A 22,327-nucleotide genomic window follows, 5' to 3' on the forward strand; every position below is an offset into this window, starting at 1 on the left:
ATCCGACTAGATAATACAACTCAACATAGTAGAATGGGCAGTCCAATATCAAAACTAGTCTACCAAATATCATGACAAGGCTTTCACAAGGTATACTACATAACCAATCCACAAGTCACCCAATTCGGTTAAGCAAAAGAATCAGTACATGAGATGAGCTAGGATGTTTATCAAGTAAGAACAAGGATCAAATGAAGGCATTCAATATAAATGAAATCATGTAGCACGTGGAAGCATGTAGAAAGTGAAGGCATTCAACAAGTAAATGTATATAGTAGGTAAAAGCATATGGTAAGTGAAGACATGTAATAAGTGAAGGCATGTAGTGAGTGAAGACATGTAGCGGGTTAAGGCATCTAACTAGTTAATCACGTGATAATTAGAGGCATGTAACAAGTATGACCTAATAACAAGTAAGGCATGGATTTGAAGAGGATTTTTGCCAAAAATAAATCAAGTAAAAGTGTAGGTGTAACAGTAACAGACAAGGTAAAGACATAACTCTAACTGTAACAGGCCAACGGGAAATCATAGAAATAACTACGTAAGGAACGCGAACGGAAACTACCATACACAATAACAAGCATTCATAGAAACCAAAGTAAAGGGTATGTACGTACTTAACGAATGTGTAATCACGACAGAAATCCAACTTGCTTTCCTTTTGTATGGTAATAACCAACAAACCAATCCCATTTTTAACAGCATGAAACTACTCATTGTGCCAACATCATATCAACCGCACGTAATTAACCCTCGTGCCAAACATATCCCTAAGGCTCAAATCTTCACATAGATTACGGATAAAGGAACTCAAATGGCAAGACAATAACATGTGTAAATGAGTGTTTAATATGCTACGATCAAATAAGTATGTAAACTGTCCGAAAATAACAAATTAAAACTTTTTTAAGATGTCATGTGTTCTAACATGATTTCTAACACAGTTAATTGAATTTATTAATCATAGAATTAAGAAAAGCATAAGTCAAAAAATCACCATGTTCATCAAGTCAAAAAGAAAGCATATAATTTCCCACTCCCGAGCATGGATAAACCTGGCACATGCATATATGCTCGTCACCTCGTATATGTATCACCCCTGCATATAGAAAATAATATCATTTAGTAGGAAAAATTCCCTCAACAAAACTTGGCAAGACACTTACCTCAACTGGTCCACATAAACACTCAAAAATAGATTTTCCTTTAAAATTTACCTCCGCTCGGCTCAATCTAACCGAAATCGACTTAATAACATCAAATAATGCAAGAGAAACTAATTTCAATAAATAAAGTTAAGATCTTTACACAATTCCCCAAAAGTCAACAAAAACTTAATCACGGCCTGCCCGGCCAAAATCCGGGTACAAGGGTAGATCTTGAATACCCATAACCCCATGAGTCCATATATGTATTTTATTTTCAAATCCGAGTCCAATATGACCCTTATATCTCAAATTTTCATCTATCAAAACATAAACAAAAATCCCCGTTTTTTCCTTCAAATCTCATGATTTTGATGTTAAATCTAAAAAATAATCATGTAATACTGTTGATAGATGGTCAAAATCTCTTACTCAATAGTTGTATGCGATAATCCCTCCCAAATATCACCTCCAACCGAGTCTAGGGCTCAAAATATGATAAAATGAAGCTAAGTCCCGAAATACTCAACTATTAACAAGCTACAAATGTCGCATTTGCGACTTGGGTTCGCAAATGCAAAGATATGATCACAAAAGCGACCACTCATCATCACTGAAGAATTTGCAAAAGCGACAAGAAGTTTGCAAAAGCGAACCTGGTAGATACCACAAATGCAAGAAAAAGGTCACAAATGCAGCCTGTCCAGCCCCCAAATACTGCAAAAGCGATGAATAAGTTCGCAAATAAGAACACAACAGTCCCATCCCGACCTCACAAATGCTGAGCCCTCCTCGTAAATGCGAACTAAATATCGCATTTGCTAGACCTGAAGCACCAGACCAAAACCAACAAAACTGAAACTCTTTCAAACACTCTAAAACGCGTTGGAAACTCACCCGAGCCCTTGGGCTCCAAACCAAACATCCCACAAGTACATAAATATCATACGAACTCGCTCGTGCGATCAAAATACCAACATAACATCCGAATCCGCAAACTAGACACCAAAATACATGAAAATCTCAATGAACTTCAAGAACTTCTAAAAATACAACCACGCATCTGATTCCTACCAAATCAACTCAAATCAACTCGGATGATGCCAAACTTTGAAGACAAGTCATGAATCACCAACGGGCCTATTACAACTCCCGAAACTAAAATCTGAATCCGATATCATCAAAGTCAGCTCCCGGTGAAACTTATGAATATTCCAAACCTTCAAATTATCAATTTTCGCCAAATATTTCTGAAACCTTCTAGAAATATCCAAATGCAAATCCAGGCATACGCACAAGTCCAAACTCACAATTTGAACCTACCCGAACCATCAAAACTCCAATCCGAGGTCAAATACACTATATTAAAACTTGGTCAACTCTTTCAACTTAAATTTTCCTATTTAAGAATTATTCTTCTAAATCAATTTTGAAAAACCTAAAAAACAAAACCGGCCGACACATGCAAGTCATAATACACCATACGCAGCTACTTATGACCGTAAACTACCGATCTGAATGCAAATGGTACTGGTCAGATTGTTACATTCTCCCCCGCTTAACCAAATGTTCGTCCTTGAACGTGCCAAGAGTCATCCCAAAGCCATCAAATCACCATGTAACCTCACCATACACATACCCGTAAGTGATCACATATCACCCCAACCAATATAAGCATGACAACACAACCTAGCTGAGGTCCTTACTTCAACCTTAGACTTAAATCTTCAACATCGGGAATCCATTGTCAGATCTGATTCTCACATCAATAAACTGCACAAGTCTGAACAAGGTGTATCATGCCATAACCAGAACCCAAGATATAATCATATAACAATCGCATAACTCAGATCCCTATAGCAATAACTTTCTACCACCACGGCTACCCAGTAACTGTCAAGACCCAAAATCTTGCCTTAGGCATCATGACGGCACCTAGTCTCTAAGACTAGGTAAGCCGATTACTTACGATAGTTAATCCAGTTAAACAAGGATAATTGTAACAATCCGACATGTCGTTTTTAGCTCTATCGTGTCGCTTGACAGTTTGAGGCCTTGAGTAGCCTCACTTCATGTATTATGACTTGTGCGTTTGGTCGGAATTTAATTTCGAGAAGTTCGGGGTTGATTCGGATGGAAAATTCCCAATTCGGAAGCTTAAGTTGGAAGACTTGACCAAGATTTAGACTTCTGAATAAATGATCTCGAAATCAGGATTTGAATGTTCCAATAGGTTTGTACGATGATTTTGGACTTGGGAATATGTTCGAGTTGAGTATCGGGTATTCCGGGAGCATTTGGGCGCTTATTATGGAAAGATGGCATTTTGGGAGTTTAAGAATTTCTTAAGTTTGATTTGAAGTGAATTTTGGTATTAACGATGGCCGTTTGGAGTTTTGAGCCTTGGAATACGTTCGTATCGTGATTTGTGACTTGCATGCAAAATTTGGCGTCATTCTGGGATGTTTAAGTGTAATTCAGATGCGTTCGGTGAAGTTTGGAAGTTGGAAAGTGTAAAGAAAGGTTTTGATCGTCGATTCATAATTTTGATGTTGTTCGATGTCATTTGAGGCTTCGAGTAGGTTCTCTATTTGTTTTGGAACTTGTTGGTATGTTTGGACGGGGTCCCGGGGGCCTCGGGGTGGAATTGGATTGGAAACGGGATCATTTTTGGGCTTGTTGATCGCTGAAGATGCTGAAGTCTAGTGTCACCGCAGATGCGGACACGTAGGTGCGAAGGGAGTCATCGCAGAAGCGAAGAGGGCCAGCCAAGGGGAGGGTCGCAGGTGCGGTTTTTGGCGCGTAGGTGCGCATCCGCAAAAGCGGAGGAGGCACCGCAGATGCAAAATCTGGGCCTTTGCTACTGGACCGTAAGTGCGGTCATGTGTCGCAGAAGCGGGCTCGCAGGAGCGACCAATGCTCTGCTCCACCGAAGCGGATTTTCCTGGCTTAAACGGTACCGCACCTGTAATGGATTTTTAAGCAAGTGCGGAGTCGCGGGTGCGACTGAGTGGTTGCATGTGCGATCTATAGCGGGCAGAGGGGTTCTTTTAAATTGATAATTAGCTCTCAATTCTCTCATTTTTCACTTGGATGGCCGAATTTGGGGAGCTATTTTGAGGAGTTATTTATCAAGAAATCCCCACTTATTGCAAGTTAAATACGCGAGTTATAAATGGATTAAACATGAAAAATTCATGGAAATTGTGGGATTTTAAGAGGAAAACCTAGAATTGATAATTTTGGATTTTGACAACGATTTTGGAAATGGAATTATGAATAAATTATATATTTGAGTTCGTGGTGTTATGGGTAATGTTTATCTTTGAAATTTTTTAGAATCCAGGCACGTGAGCTCGAGGATTGACTTTTTGAGCGGAGTTGGGAATTGTTATAAATTAATTAATTATGACGTTGGAGTATATTTTTATTGGTTTTCCTGATTGTTTGACTAGTTTCGGATCGATGGGCATTGGTTTGAGGTGTTAGAGAGGCGTTGGAGCCGGTTATAGAACTCCGGAGCGAGGTAAGTCTCCTGTCTAACCTTGTGAGGAGGAAATCACCCCGTAGGTATTATATGTCCTATGTGTTATATGTTGTGGGAGCTACGCACATACGAGGTGACGAGTATACGTGTGTATGCTAGAGTTCCTGATTATGTCCGGGCAGACTAAGATTCACGCCATGTTTTAAATGTACTATTTGAGTTATCCTTGACTGTTTAATTACCTCATTTTGCATTACGACTTGAGATTAGACTTGCCTAGAGTAATAGGCTCGCTATTTTAGAAATTGGACAAGCTACATGATTAGCCGTGGAAACTGTGCTTCCCTACGAGTTTCTCCGCGTTGTGCGTATTCATCGCAAAGTTTTCCTTAAACTTAATAACTCACGCGTATATTCGTGAGTGGGGTCAAAGACCTGTTAAGGTTCTTATTCTAATGGGATCAGGCCGTTCGCCTCGGCAAGATATCATTGTAACACACTCTTATGGGATCGGGTCGTTCGCCTCGGCAGGATATCATTGTATCACACTCTTATGGGATCGGGCCGTTTGCCTCGGTAGTATCTTGAATCATACTCTTATGGGATCAGGCCGTTCGCCTCATCAACATCATGTATTATATTCTTATGGGATCGGGCCGTTCGCCTCGCCAACTTCATGAAATACTCTAATGTAATCGGGTCATTCGCCTCGGCAAAATTGTGCGTAATATTTAATAAGAAGCCATTGTATCCGTGAGTTTTCCTATCTTGAGTTGTGATGACCTGTCTGGTGGGACCATATTATATATATTCCATTTTGGGCGCAAATGCACAACTATTGCAGGGACTTTACGGTGAGTTGCATCCCTTATTGTGAACCGCAACATACATAGTCTCCATCATAATTATTTTCATTATCCTGTCTATCTTTTATTCCAGACAGATGTATTATTATTATTATTATTGTACCTTCTAGTAGATGCTCATGCACTTGTGACACTGGGTTTTGGCGGTGTCCTAGAATTCGTTTATGGATTGTTTTCATTGACACACTTTTACTTTATATTTTAATTAGATGGTACGTAATTACGATTATTAATGCATTGATCTCTCTATCTAATAAGATTCATGATTTTAAAAATAATAAAATGAATAATTAAATTGGTAGTTCACCGTTTGCTTGCCTAACGGCGACGTTGGGCGCCATCACGACCTATAGTGGATTTTGGGTCGTGATATATATTTTAAAAACATAGTTTAATATAAATACGAAAATAAAGGCAAAACAAGACTACACGACAATAATCACAACAACCTCCCAAGACTAGGTAATATAGAGTCACGAACTCTAGCTGAATACATAGAAATATCTTCAAACTAAGTTCAATACTGTTCAATATCAAATTAATAGTACAATCAAAAGGAAAAAGGACTACAAGGGACTGCGACAATCAAGAAGCTCTACCTTGAATCCCCGCAATCAAGAAGCTAACTCTGCCTGAGTCTGTTATCTCCAATACCTTGATCTATACAAACATATACAAAAGTGTAGTCTGAGTACACCACGGTAGGGTGTTCGTCGGTCGGTACGGTACGGTATTTAGACATTTCGGTTCGGTATTTTCGGTATTCGGTTTCTTAAAATCCTATACCAATACCGTACCTAATTAAATTCGGTATGGTTTGGTTTTTCTCCTTTCGGTTTCGGTTTATTCGGTTCGGTAACTTCGGTTTATTCGGTTTGAATACTAACTAGTGCATAGAGCCATACACTTTAATATTCTTAGTTAAAGTACTCAAAAACACAAAACTCAAAATGTTTGTTGACAAAAATTTTGTCCAAAACTACCAAATATCGACCCAAATAGAGAAAATTGTACATAAAAGAATATTTGATCATTAGAAATGTCTTGTTACTTGTTTAGAGTTAATTGATGAACTTTGAGTATAAAGGAAAGTAAACTTTTAGATTTTTTATATTTATGTTATAATTGATAATATGTATTCTGTGTAATATAATATATATTTCGGTACGGTATCGGTATTTCGGGATTTTATTTTAAAATACCAAATACCATACCTAATACCAATTCTTTTAAAAACTTAAAACCAAATACCATACCAAATACCAAAATACCGTATACCAAATACCAAAATTTTCGGTTTCGGTACGACAATTCGGTATTTACCAAATTATGCCCAGCCCTACACCACGGTCAGTACCCAGTAAGTATCAAGACTAACCTCGGTGGAGTAGTGACGAGGTGTAAGTCAAGACACCTACTAGTCATTATAACTTGTGGAGTAAATAAGTATAAAGCTAATAATGGAAACAACAAGCAGTAAACGACAACAAGGAATAAACATGTGATATAACCATAAAGTAATCCGAACACCGTTAAGTACTGTTGATACCCAATTTTTCTCTATCTATTTTAGATATGCAAAATACCTTCAAAATAATATATATATGCATATATAAGCATGTCCAAGGTTTTTATTATTTTTTCCATAATTTTAAGGATTTTAAATTAATTTATTTTCTCCCTTTTTATCCATAAAGTCCCCAATAATTATTTCCAAAATTATTGTTTTGATAATTCATCTATTCTATTTCTATATTTATGCCAAAATATGGCTAAGATAATTTTTACATATTTTTATAATTACATTTAGTATTTTTAAAGCTAAATTGCATATAAATCAATATTGGCCCTTTTCAGATTTAATTATGTTTTATATGCATCTAATGGGATCCTGTATTTTTAATTTGCTAATTATGTATAATAAATCATTTTAGCATTTTAAATTATTTTTTTTCTTTTCAGAAATTATCTACTATTTTTTATAAATTAAATGGGAAAAAATGGCTATTTAACTTATAGCGAAAATTGGCTTTCAATTCTAGCCTCAATCAAACGGACCCCCAACCCAATTAAAAAACCCACTGGACCCACTACCCCATTCAATCTTGACCATTGATCATTCAGATCAACGGTCCCCATTCCTCCTTCCTAAACTTAACCCTAAAGACTACCCCCCTCCCCCCCCATCTCTCATTTCCCTCTCTCATTCTCTCTCAACCGATCTCTCATCTCTCTCTCTAGCTCTGATTCTCTCTAGAATCTTCTCCTCTCCCCTCCTCTCCGATGAACCTCATCCACCTTCTCCGGTCATCTCCTTGCCTGAATCCATGGTGGCCTCGCCACCTACCAGCCATATGGCTCCCTCTTGAACGTGTGTCATCGTTTTGAGGCCTTCAAGTGAACCAGAGGCGGTTCACTCGCCTCCCATGGTTTCTCATGCCATTTTCCGGCCATCCATGGCCGTTCGAGTAAGATCTATGACTTTTCCGGCTAAAACCGGTAACTTTTCAAGGTTTTCTCACCTTCTCTGGGTTCTCCGAAACCCTAACTATAAAGATTTTCCAATTTCTTTTAGATCCGTTTTAGATCTGTGTATATTATGAGCTTTTAAGTGTTTTCCTCAAAGGTTTTTCCCGATTTTTCCAAAATGACTCTTCGTCTTCAAGACTAGGATTTCTTAACCTCTTTTAAATGACTTCTCCTCTGAGTTTCAGTACTATCATATGATTTTACAATGTTTAAACGGTTTATTTATGTTTTTCTTCTACCCGATTCGTCACGTTGAAAACCCTAATTATTTTGGTTTTATCCGGGGTTCTGGAACTATCTTTGCTTATGTCATTTGTACGTATATCCGTTTCGATTGATTTCTTTATGGTGAGACCTTTTTCTTTATTTATCTTGACCGACTCTAAGTTCTTACCGCTTTTTAACTCAACTCTGTTAAAACCCTAATTTTTTTAAAGATTTTCTTCACTTGTTACTGTGAGCTTTAAATACCTTCTTTACCTGTTTCTATGTGTTAGATTGGTTTCTTCACTCTGGTTCTATGTGTTAGCTATAACTACTTGACTTTGTCAAAGTCTCTGTTGACCACCATGCTTCGAATGGGTTCCTTTTTGCTACTGGTTCCTTAGCCTACTCGTGTCACTTCTGTATGATTGTGTTCATCTAGTTTATTCCTCTATCGATATGGCTGACCTTGCATGTCTGATACACCTGTTCATTCTTCTCTATTTATATGCCGAAGTGCAAAATCATGACTCCCTCTTGATTGATCCTAATTTCCTTAAATTACGGTTTGATTTCAATGTTTTCTTATGAACCCCTAAAATTTTACTCGTTTGTTTAAGTTGATTGATTCCATTCCCTTATTTGCTGTGGTGCTTCATTCTTGCTAAATCCTTTCCTCAAAATTAGTGTATTCTGTACTTAGACTCAATCATATGCTCTATACTTTTAGTACCCCATATATGGTAAAAAACCAATCTTTCTCAACTGATTTTCTTTCCTTAGTTATCCCTGTTAGTATCCGTTTAAGCTGTAATTTCTTGATTAAAGGAAGTACATGTATTAGTTGGATTCTAATAATGATTACTTCCATAATTGTGCTAAACCTTTACTTGTTACCTTATTTTCTACCTATTTTCAAAGCTATAAATACCCTAAGTCTTTCATTAACAAAAGACGAACATGGCTTTCAAAAAACCTCTCTCTTACTTAAAGAAAATTCTGTGTTCTTCTATTACTATTGGCCGGCTGCAAGCCAAGGCTAATAATCTGCAAAACTTGGTTCTTTCACTTTGTTTACCTCTATCTTCACTGGCATGTCCTAGTTTAATTTAAAGCCTCAACAACAACATGTTTCTATTCCCGCTTCGATTTCTTTTATTTTTGGCATGCTTTAACTTGGTCCTGTTGTATCTAAGCATGTTGATGTGATTCCCCTCCCTTTAAATTCATGTGATTCAAGCATGCCTGGACGATTGTATTCTTTTACCTACTGTGCACTATCCCTTATCCCTCATCTATGTGTTTCATGACTGGTTTGTGATTATGCCAGTGACCAACTATCTCTGAGCATGTCCCTACCAATCCTAATATTCTGTTGAGGTCGGGTGTCTGTAGTCAATATATATGTATCCCCAATCCCCTTTTACCCCATGTGTGATTACTAAATTCATTCACTTGCTATGTGTGGTCTTACCCTGAAATTGTTTGGACTCTGTCTTACTAATGCAACTGCTTTCAACCATTTCTGTTACTGAATGCTTTCAAAAGGGACCTGTCAGTCCAGTTTTTTTTAATGCAAACTCTTTTCAAATATGTGTCCTGCACTTTCACTATACTCCTAGAACACTAGGTTCTGCCCCCTTTTGCTTGAGCCTTGCCTTGGGACCCTTGAGCTCCCTCTGAACTTGGACACATGAAATCTGGCCTTTCCACACAGCACTTACTCTGTCTTGGCTATGAAATCTGGGTGTGAGTACTGCCTAGGATCCCTTGAGGCCCTTAGGGAACTCTGACACACCTAGATAAGAGGAAAAGCTATGAAACAATCTTGGCACTTGAGGTGATTGATTACATAACTCAGAGAGGAGGTCCTAATCAGGCTTCCTATAGTGTAACTTCTTATTTTCATTGCTACTTATGTAATTCATTTCAATGTTGGTCCGTAATAACTTATTGTAAACAATTATTGGGGTTGGTTAGTGAAAAGGGATAGGGTAAATATGCACGCTATAGTTGTTAAGGGTAGAAAATATGTTATTAGGTTTATGTTCCTAATTGCGCAATAGAAACCATGCTTAGGGTTCATACATGCATTAGAAATCATGCTCTTAGGTCTCATGTTTGTTGTTTCAGCATGTGCATCCTTACAAAATCATGTGTTAAAATCTGCTAATAATTAACACTTTACTATTATGTTCTAGGCTGCCATGTGCATTTAGAAATCCTGCTCTTAGGAAATTCTGCAATCCTGCCATATGCATTTAGAAATCCTACTCTAGGAATTCTGCATTATGAGTTTTATACATGCATCTTAGATACCATATTTTAGGATCTTATCCGTACTTGCATTCACACTTAGTGTAAACTGCTAGTTATAAAAGAGGTAAAAACAACTTCACACTTGATTATCTTGTTTAAAATAACTGGCAATAATCTCTGCATCCGTATCAACTAGAACAACATGCTCTTAGGGTAAAATAATTTCCAAACTGTCTTTTGATAATTCTGAATAACTGCTGCATACTATTTTACGCCTAGGCAAACCTTGGGTAATCAATTTTAAGTAAAACCAAAACCGTCTCTGCGATCAGTGTTTAATTATCAACTGTTACAATCAGTAGGCAAGCCTGATTCGGACTTCTTTTCTGAGTCATGTAATAGATCTGGTTCTGCTGTTATCACTTAGATACCATGCATAGGATTTAAATTCAGACTTTAATTGTGTATGAGTCATGCTGTCTATGTGCCTTAACTGTGGAGGTGTATTTGAGCCTTTCATTTATTTTCCATGCTCCCCTTTAATTGCAGTCCTACTTGTTTTGTATGTCGCCTTAGTATTTTGCCTTTAAACCTGAGGGTCTGTCTAGAACCTCTTTCTTATAGGATAGGAGTCCTAAATTCCTCCGGGACTGATACGAAGGGACGGGTAACAGCATGCAATAAGGGACGAGACCAACCCTCGCTTTACTTACCTTCACGGGGCGGGAAAGGATAGATATGAATATGATGACCGGTGCATTAATACCACGCGTAGCCCCTCTTTGAGGAGTGTCATACCGGGTATTGCATTGATGTGATCCATATTATAAACAAACCTAGGACACCCCTTCATATTCGCAAATATGCTCAACTTGTAATCCTTTTCAAAACCTAGCTTTTTCATTAGTTGTTTTCTTACACTTGTGTGTTTAAACTTAAATCCCCTACTATTTGAGCCATACTTGCTTATTTGCTAATTGTACAAATTCACAAAATCTGTCTGGCCGGGAACCACACTAGTGGATCCTGAGGGGTGCCTAACACCTTCCCCTTAGGATAATTTCAAGCCCTTACCCTATCTCTGGTTACCAAACGTAGTTATAGATGAACCTTATAGGTGCCCTAACGCACCTTAAATCGTTAGGTGGCGACTTTTCAAAAATGCAAACCCCTTTCCCAAAAGGAAAGAGTTGTCCCATACCAAAATGTCATAAACCCGATTCCTCCATGAGGAAAGGAAAACGGGGGCGCGACAAGTACCAGTGAAACCATTTATGGAAAATAATGACAACCGAATAGTCAAACCATTCCAACACAAGTTTCACAATAGAATATAACTCTGAGATACCTCATCTCATAAACACAAGTCACGAGTCTCAAATCATAAATCATATGCTCACGGCACCTTGTGCCCACATTATTAATCACAACCGCACGGACAACTCACGTGCCAATATCTCAATCCGACCGGCATGATCACGGGCTCACAATCACAATTCGCCCGGCGTGGTCACAAGATCAATACCAAAATTCTCCTGGCATGGTCACATGCTCACTATCACAATCCATCCAGCATGATCAAGTGCTCAATATCAAAGTGGAAGCAGATAATACAAGGATACTTGGGCATGATCAATGAATGTCTAGTTTTATACTCCTGAACCGGTGTAAACGACATGCTACGGTGTATGCTTGTGCGAGTGTACTAATACAGTCCAAGTCAACAATTAATTTCAAAGACATCGAATAGCTCATTGAAAACAACACAATAAGTCAAGTAAGGTGCATGACATACACAAAGAAAATCATACCATCGCACGATATCATCAACATAATGCCCCCAGGCCATCACATATCATCCCTGGCATAGCCACCCTTATCTCTCCATATTGGCATCGTAATAGCCACCCTTATCGCTATTCCCAGACATTTAACATAATAGCCACCCGTATCGCTCCGATAGCGACCCGTATCCCTCCAATATCCACCCGTATCACTCTGCCCTGACAATATCATTAGCCACCCATATCACTCCGCATAATCACTAACAGTGAGATGCCACCCTTATACTTCACATAACGACAACAGTGACATTCCACCCTTATGCTCCACATAACAACAATCAATCCACACAACAAATTCACATGTACTAACATCACAACAGCACGACATAAAAACCCGTACCACAATTTTCCATAGGCCACAACCTCTTAACAAGAACAATACCAATATGACCACAACACATAGCTCACAGCTCGAACACGATGTGTACAAAATCTCAATAGCAACAAAATGATCGGGGAAAGTAACTCAACAATGACCAATACCCCATTAAGGAACAACTTAAACTAAAACAGGTTAATGACTTTCAATAACTTCAACTTAAATTAATTGCTTAAGAATAAACTCAAAAATGAAGGTATATTCATGAAATGGAAAACTTCGAATTCTAGTGTATGACATGAGCTAACAATGAAAGAGATCGCATGAGCTAACAACTACGTCTAAATGCATGAGAATCACCTAACGTAAGGATAACATGTAACAACAATTTCAATTAAGAATAACTCAAAAATAAAGGAGGTCACAGTACAATAAAAGAGGTAACAACTTCAAATAAAGAATATAAGAGTAAACTTGACAAGTAAAAGATATAACATGTACTAACAATTTTAAATAAATACATGAAAGAAGCTTAAAAGTCTAAACCGGTCAATTTCTACATATAAGCACGAGTATGCATTCGTCGCCTCACGTACACGTCTTTTACATAATTCAAATGATACAATCAAACTAAATCCTAAGGGGTAGTTCTCCCACACAAAGTTATACAAAATACTTACCTCAAAGAAGCTAAATCATTACTTTAAATAGACCTTCCCGTGTGACACAACCTCCTAACGGCTCGAATCTAGCTAAAATAATTTAATATCATAAATAGAAGTCATAGGAAATAATTCTGAATAATAAAGCTTCGATCTTTAGTGAAAACCAAAAAGTCAACCCAAACAGTCTACCCTAGGACTGCACCTCGGAACCTGACAAAACTTCACATAATCCGAACACCGATTCCAATACGAGTCCAACCATACCAAAATTATCCAATTTCGGCATCAAATTTGCCTTCAAATCATCATTTTATATTTAGAAAGTTTTTATCAAAAATCCCCAATATCTCCAATCCAAATCACTAATTAAATGATAAAGACAAGGATCGAATCATGAAAAATAACCGAATACGGGTCAAGAATACTTACCCTAATCCAAATCGTGAAAATCCCCTGCAAAATTGCCCTAAGCCGAGCTCTCTAACTCAAAAAGTAATAAAACAACAAAAGCCCTCAAAATAGAGTAAATATAAGTCTGCACAGACATTTATACATCGTGGTCACGGAACATCACTCGCGATCGCGAAGAAGAAACAACACTGACCCACAAAAGCACTACGCGAACGCGACATAAGGTACGCGTACGCGAATAACCACTGCCTCTGCTTCCACGGTCGTGAACAAAGCTATGTGAATGCGAAGAACAAAATATCGGCCTCCTCTAACATGGTCGTCCACTACGCGATCGCGGAACACCTATCACGAACGCGCTGAGTCAACACTCCACAAGTTCGTGATCGCGAGACACATACTGGGAACGCAAAGAAGGAGAATCTGCCGGTCCACCAAACACCCTACATGATCGTGACTTACTCTTCATGATCGCGAAGATGAACATCAGACGCCAGAAATCAGCAGTCCAAAACATGGAGAAATAGCCCTTAGCCCATCCAAAACATACCCGAGGCCTCCGGGACCCCGTCCAAATATACCAACAAATTCCATAACATATAACGAACCTGCTCGAGGTCTCAAATCACATCAAACAACATCAAAGCTACGAATCACACCTCAATCCAAGCCTAATGAACAAAAAAACTTTTAACTTCTATAACTCATGCCAAATCATATCAAATAAACCCGGAATGACGTCAAATTTTGCGTACAAGTTTCAAATGATACAACGGAGCTATACCAACTCCCGGACTCGTAATTCGAACCCGATATCAACAAGGTCAACTCCCGATCAAACCTCTCAATCTTCCAAACCTTCAACTTTCCAACTTTTGCCAAAATGCATCAAATCAGCCTACGGACCTCCAAAACCAAATACGAACATACTTCTAAGTCAAAACTATCATACAAAGCTATTGGAATCATCAAAACACCATTATGGAATCGTCTACACAAAAGTCAAACTTTGGTCAACTCTTACTACTTAAGTTTCTAAAACAAGAATTATTCTTCCAAATCAATCCCAAATCACTCGAAAATCCAATCCGGCCATACATGCAAGTCATAATAAACAATACGAAGCTACCCGACACCTTAAACCACCGAATGGGATGCTAAATCCCAAAATGACCGGTTAGGTCATTATAGTAATAATCTTGGTACCGGTGGTATACTTCCTATCAAATGAAACCTCATTCCGGACCTTTGCGACGCTACTAATGATAAAAGAAACATGCAGGAGTTCGTAACCACCCATGGAATCATCAAGTCAAGAAGCTCTCTCGTCCGACAAGGACCATTGTCAAATTTTGAGGTGAAATTTGGTATCATCCTTCCAAACATTCCTTATCCCAATACAATAATGTAAATCTAAGGTCTAGAAACCTCGCTTCACCTAGTACAAGCAGATCAATTGACAAATCACACCCAAAATCCACATATACCTCACATAACACGGTCTGTGCCCCAATCAATCAACAACTCATTTATATATTCTAAAATGGAAAGAAAACAAGGTACGGGGACTATCCAACAAGTACAACTGATATAGCAACAAAAGAATAACTTATGAATCACCCCACAAGGGAAAATAAAACACATGAAATAAATAGAAGGAAACGTATCCCATATAACTCCGTTGTAGCGCGCAACCCGATAACAAATATATCAATTTCTCATAGGAATTCCCATCGAGTCAAAATATTCGGGCTCACTAATCACATGTGCATCAACATCAAGCACGATTGAGTGCACAAATATAACTGTGAAAAGATGATTAGACATTAAAAAATACGGAGAAAAGGCAAGCACAACTATGGTTCAAAAAGCAAATCAACATCACGAGGGCCACCTCGCCCCTATCGCCATAAGGCTTAAAAGGGATTACAACATGCGTGCAAATAATCATGCAGTCTCACAACCCGTCATTGCATAATTAAGAACACATAACATAGACTAGGGCACGAATAACTTCCATTCTGCCCGAGGATAAACCTACAACAACAGTTGCATAAGAGTAAGCAAATCTGATCCGACATAGAACACACATTCTCATTAGGCTAACAGATAACCCCCAAACAAATATTGATCATTCCCAAACATGTAACTAACCTTCCAAAGTCCATAAAAACCTATCCATAATACATACCGCCTGTTATCCAATTCTTAACATTCCTTCACAGTCCGCAATCAAGGCATAGTCTGCCTACGAGGACATCCAGTCTATATACCAGAATCTCCATATCCGATCTCAACTCCGCTACTGAAATGGCTTCTACATCACTCATACTCCATTATCTTACAAAAAATACCCTCATAGATCTTTTGTGCCACGAAGAAAAAACCTGCGCCTTAGCAGCTCAAAACCAGGTGATCACCGTAACACTAGCTAAGCATCCACAAGTCAAAACACAATGCGCCTGCAAAAATGCGCACTCTCCTCCGGTGACATCAAATAGTGACAACATTTTCTTTAACATCTAAAATCGTCCAGGCCATCAGGGACTCATATCCTTCCCTTCAATACTAAACCGCAACCTTGAACTCCCAACATTCAACCCTGCACGGCGCACCACAATCATCACGCTAATTTGCAAGAATACAAAATCTTCATAATCAACTCTGAACCACAAGAAGGATAAACACTTCATCGACCAAGAACGTTCCATTTAACTCCATCCAGGAGGACATCACCGCACGCGATACACCTCATGTATTTGTAGAAGACATCAACCGCGAGTCATGGCCATAACCATAGTAAATTCTTCGAAACTCGTTAATACATAATCAAGTCATCAGAATTGGTCTCCTCTAACTCAACCGAGTCACGCAGACTGCCAAACACAAAAGTAACTCAACCCGATATGCTCGCTCTGAAGAAACCTTCTGCGAATCTAAAGTTGTTTCTTGCATCCCTCTAATACTGATATATAGGGTCATTCTTGGTATGGAAATACCACAGATCTGGTCACCATTCACTGTCGCGCCCCCTTTTTCCTTTCCTCGCGTAGGGAATCGGATTTATGACATTTTTGGTTGGGACAACTCTTTCCTTTTGGGAAAGGGGGGTTTGCATTTTTTGAAGAGTCGCCACCTAACGATTTTAAGGTGCGTTAGGGCACCTATATAGTTCATTTCTAACTATGTTTGATAACCAGAGATAGGGTAACGGCTTAAAATTATCCTAAGAGGAAGGTGTTAGGCACCCATCAGTTTGTGAATTTGTACAATTAGCAAGTAAGCAAGTATGGCTCAAATAGTAGGGGATTTAAGTTTAAACACACAAATGGTTGAAAGACAACGAGATGTTTGAAAAGGATTACAATCTAAGCATGTACGTGAATGTAAAGAGGGGTGTCCTAGGTTTGTTTGTAATATGGATCACATCAGTACAATGCCCGGTAATCACTCCTTAGAAAAGGGGCTACGCGTGGCATTAGCGCACCGATCATCATATCCATATCTACCCTTTCCCGCCCCGTGAAGGTAATTAAGGCGAAGGTTGGTCTCGACCCCTATCGCATGCTGTTACCCGTCCCTTCCTATCAGTCCCGGAGGAATTTAGGACTCCTATCCTATAAGAAGGAGGTTCTAGGCAGACCCTCAGGTTTAAAGACAAAATACTAAGGCGCCATACAATAACAAGTAGGACTTCAATTAAGGGGAGCATGGAAGACAAACGAAAGGCTCAAATATACCTCCACAGGTAATACACATAGACAGCATGACTCATACACAATTAAAGTCTGAATTTAAATCCTATGCTTGGTAACTAAGTGATAACAATACAACCAGATTTATCACATGACTCAGAAAAGAAGTCCAAATCAGGCTTGCCTACTGATTTTAACAGTTGATAATTAGACACTAATCACAGAGATGATTCTGGTTTCATTTAAAGTTGATTACCTAAGGCTTGCCTAGGCGTAAAATAATGTGCAGCAGTTATTCAGAATTATTAAAATAGTGGAAATTATTTTACTCTAAGAGCATGTTGTTCTAGTTGATACGAATACAGAGATTATTACAAGTTATTTTAAACAGGATAATCAAGTGTGAAGCTGTTTTACCTCTTTTATAACGAGCAGTTTACACTAAGTGTGAATGCAAGTGTGGATAAGATCCTAAAACATGGTATCTAAGATGCGCATGCAAATGACAGGATTGTAAAAAAAAAATAGAATCCCTAAGGCATGATTTCTAAATGCGCACAAGAGTTGCAGAATTATTGAAATGTGACTTCTGAAAGTACGAGAGTAACAGCTTTTATGCCAATGTTGTTATTGTCCTAGGAGCAGGATTTCAAAGTGATAGACATAAAACATGGATTAGTGATGGATGAGATGCTGAAGCAAGAAAAGATGGGTCCTAAGAGCACGATTTCTAATGCATGTATGAACCCTAAACATGGTTTTTATTGCACAATTAGGAATATGACCTAATAACATGTTTTCTACCCTCAACAACTATAACATGCATATTTACCCCATCCCTTTTCACTAGCCTCCCCAATACTTGTTTACAACAGGTTATTACAGACCAACATTGAAATGAATTACATAAGTTGCAATGAAAATAAGAAGTTGCACTATGGGAAGCCTGATTAGGACTTCCTCCCTGAGTTACATAATAAATCACTTCAAGTGCCAAGATTGTTCATAGCTTTCCCTCATATCTAGGTGTGTCAGAGTTCCCTAAGGACCTCAAGGGATCCCGGGCAGTGCTCACACCCAGATTTCATAGCCAAGACAGAGTAAGTGCAGTGTGGAAAGGCCAGCTTTCATGTGTCCAAGTTTAGAGGGAGCTCAAGGGTCCCAAGGTAAGGCTCACACAAAAGGGGCAGAACCTAGTATTCTAAGAGTATAGTGAAGGTGCAGAACACATGTTTGAAAGGAGTTTATTTAAAAACTGGACTGACAAGTCCATTTTGAAAGCAATCAGTAACAGAGATGATTGAAAGCAGTTGTAGTAGTAAACAAAACTCAAACACCTTAAGGTGGGATCACACACAGAATCAGTAATCACACAGGGGGCTCAAGGGATTTGGGGNTTCTGAGTTGCCTACATATCCCTAGTTTTATAGGAATCAGGTCGTATGTAGTTCAGGATCCACCGGCGGAGTATACCGATGAAGCGATTTCAAGAACAGACGCAACATCTAGGGTTGGGTGAGTGGACGGTTTATGGGAATGGTTAAGTTTGATATGGCTGAGGGAACTGGAGCGGGATTGCTCCTACTGGGATAGTCGTTGCTCGCCGTTTTACCTACAAATAGAAGCAATACAAGCATATACTGTGCATAAATTTAAACATGATGCAAATTCCCGTTGGACCATGAATGTTGTTTTTGGACGATGAGGATGATGTCCTTAGACCATGATGTCCTGGGCCATGGGTAGTATGATAAGGGATTCGCAGGCCATGAAATGATGTTCTCGGGCTATAAGGATGGTGCCTCCGAACCATGACGCCTTTGAATAACGATACGCAAAAATTGAAAGAGATCCTCAGGCCATGACATAGTGTTCTCGGGCTATGAAGATGGTGCCTCCGAACGATGATGCCTTTGGATGAGTTGGCGATATTTCAGCCCATGCAATGCAGTATGTGGCGATATTTCGGCCCATGCAATGCAGTATGTGGCGATCTTTCAGCCATGCAGATGCAGTATGTGGTGATCTTTCAGCCATGCAGATGCAGTCTGTGGCGATATTTCATCCCATGCAATGCAGTATGTGGCGATCTTTCAGCCATGCAGATGTAGTATGTGGCGATCTTTCAGCCATGCAAATGCATATGTGGCGATCTTTCAGCCATGTAGATGCAGATTGAGGTAGAGCTTAACCTCGGAAGGCAGAATAGTAGCCTTATGCAATGCAGATGCAGATGGAGGTAGAGCTTAACCTCGGAAGGCAGAATAGTAGCCTTATGCAATGCAGATGCAGATGGAGGTAGAGCTTAACCTCGGAAGGCAGAATAGTAGCCTTATGCAATGCAGATGCAGATGGAGGTAGAGCTTAACCTCGGAAGGCAGAATAGTAGCCTTATGTAATGGAAGGCAGAATGGTAGCCTTACGCAATGCACATGCAGATGAGGCAGAGCTTAACCTCGGAAGGCAGAATAGTAGCCTCATGCAAATTGGAAGGATTATGCAATGCAGATGCAGATGGAGGTAGGGCTTAACCTCGGAAGGCAGAATAGTAGCCTTATGCAATGCAGATGCAGATGGAGGTAGAGCATAACCTCGGAAGGCAGAATAGTAGTCTTATGCAAATTTGAAGGCAGAATGGTAGCCTTATGCAATGCAGATGCAGATGGAGGTAGAGTTTAATCTCGGAAGGCAGAATGGTAGCCTTATGCAAATCGGAAGGCAGAATGGTAGCCTTATGCAATGCACATGCAGATGGAGGTAGAGCTTAACCTCGGAAGGTAGAATAGTAGCCTTATGCAATGCAGATGCAGATGGAGGTAGAGCTTAACCTCGAAAGGAAGAATAGTAGCCTTATGCAAGAAATAAAATAATAAATGACAGTGGAGTTTTCTTAGGTAAGAGCAGATTGGAGCATTGCGATTACTGAGAGCATTGTGACTACGGGGCATTACTGGTGTGTGCTGATAGCAAATGTTGGCAAGTGCGATGGTTGGGAGAGTCGTATTCTTGAACAATGTTTGTTCCATGGGCGCACAGTATGTTTTAACGATTTCGCAATCCTAGTGCCTTCATCCAAAGAAAAATCGTGAGTTTTGTAAAGGGGGATGGTTAGTTCGTATCCCCACTGGCTTTGCTTGACTCGTTCGGCTTCGATATGGTGATATCGTCTGTATCACTGGGGTAGTGTTGCTAAACAAAGCAGTTTCAATAATAAACATGCATGATTTTGTAAAGTATGACATAAATATATAGTAAAAAATAGCTTTTAGATGAACCGACGACTGTGATGTAGTTCAGGACATTGCAACCTCTCCGCTACGGAATTTTGAGGGTCTTCCTCAAAATTCTGCCCCAGTTTGATGGGTTGACGTTTTTGACTGCTGCTCGTGCGGCGATATTCCTTCAGAATTTTGAGGGTCCTCAAAATTCTGCCCCAGTTTCTAATTGCGGGGGGGGGGGGGGGGGTAATGAAATTTTTATTGAATTGTGACCGAACCCATAGGGCTGCCTACGTAACCCCTCTTAAACGGGAATCAGGTCAGACGTAGTTCAATTTACATCTTATAAGGAAAGCATAAAGATTACACATAGTAACGCTTGACTGCATCTGAATTAATCGGCTTTGGCCAAACTTCTCCGTCCATTTCTGCAAGTATGAGGGCTCCTCCAGTCAAAACCCTGTGAACCATGTATGGACACTGCCAGTTAGGAGAGAACTTCCCTTTGGCTTCGTCTTGATAGGGGAAAATTTTCTTTAACGCTAGCTGCCCCGGTGTTAACTGTCTTGGCTTGAATCTTTTGTTGAAGGCTCTGGACATTCTGTTCTGATAGAGTTGACCATGGCAGACTGCATTCATTCTCTTTCCGTCTATAAGGGCTTGTTGCTCATAACGACTTTTTACTCACTCTGCATCGTCAAGCTCAGCTTCTTGTATGATCCTTAGGGAAGGAATTTCCACCTTAGTAGGAATGACTGTCACGCCCCAAACCAAGGGACATGAGCGGCGCCCGACTGGGTAGCCCCAGTCAAGCGGACCTTGGTGCCTTTCCTATCTCACGTGTTACCCCGTATTTTCATTGCTCATTAATCATGGAATTAGCCATTTATAATTAAAACACCTTTTTACAAAACATACATAACATACATGGTTAGTTAATGAGGTTTGCAACTTACATCACCCAACATACAAAATACATATTTACATAAGTTTGTAACCCACATTTACTGTCTATGGAGCCTCTAAGGATACAAAGGATAATACAATACTTGCCAGTAACAAGGCTCCGGCTATACCTTACACAAATACCCAAAACATGACTCCGGAATAAAAGCGACATGATCCATGCAGGGCCCCGGGAGGAAAGGGGCTCACCAATACAGCTGAGGGAAAGTGAAAAGGAGCTACGGTCGGTGGGCTGGAGTACCTGCTATGGATCCACCTACAATCATAACACGAATGTAGCGCCCCCGGCAAAAGGGACGTCAGTACATTTGAATGGTACTGGTATGTATGAACAAACTTTGCCCTAAAAAAACTCAAACCATACACAAGTAACAAGTAGTAATGGAATTCACAATCAAATACACACGAAAGGAAACAATCAAGCCAAGCAAGTTTACAATCTCTCCATTTCCCCTTCAACATTTTCACATCAATGATTTCACAACTTTCTCATATTTTCATTTCAATAGTGATTTCGATCACTTTCCACCCTTATTACCTCGGCTACCCTTATCACCACAACCCATACCTTATTACTTCGTGTTGCGGCGCGCAACCCCATCCCACCGAACAATCACAATTCACAAACAACACAACAACAACAACAACAACAACAACAACAACAACAACAACAACAACAACAACAACAATTCACAAAGAACAACAACAACAATTCT

The sequence above is a fragment of the Nicotiana attenuata genome, unplaced genomic scaffold (genome assembly GCF_001879085.1).
Source record: "Nicotiana attenuata strain UT unplaced genomic scaffold, NIATTr2, whole genome shotgun sequence".
NCBI lineage: Eukaryota > Viridiplantae > Streptophyta > Magnoliopsida > Solanales > Solanaceae > Nicotiana > Nicotiana attenuata.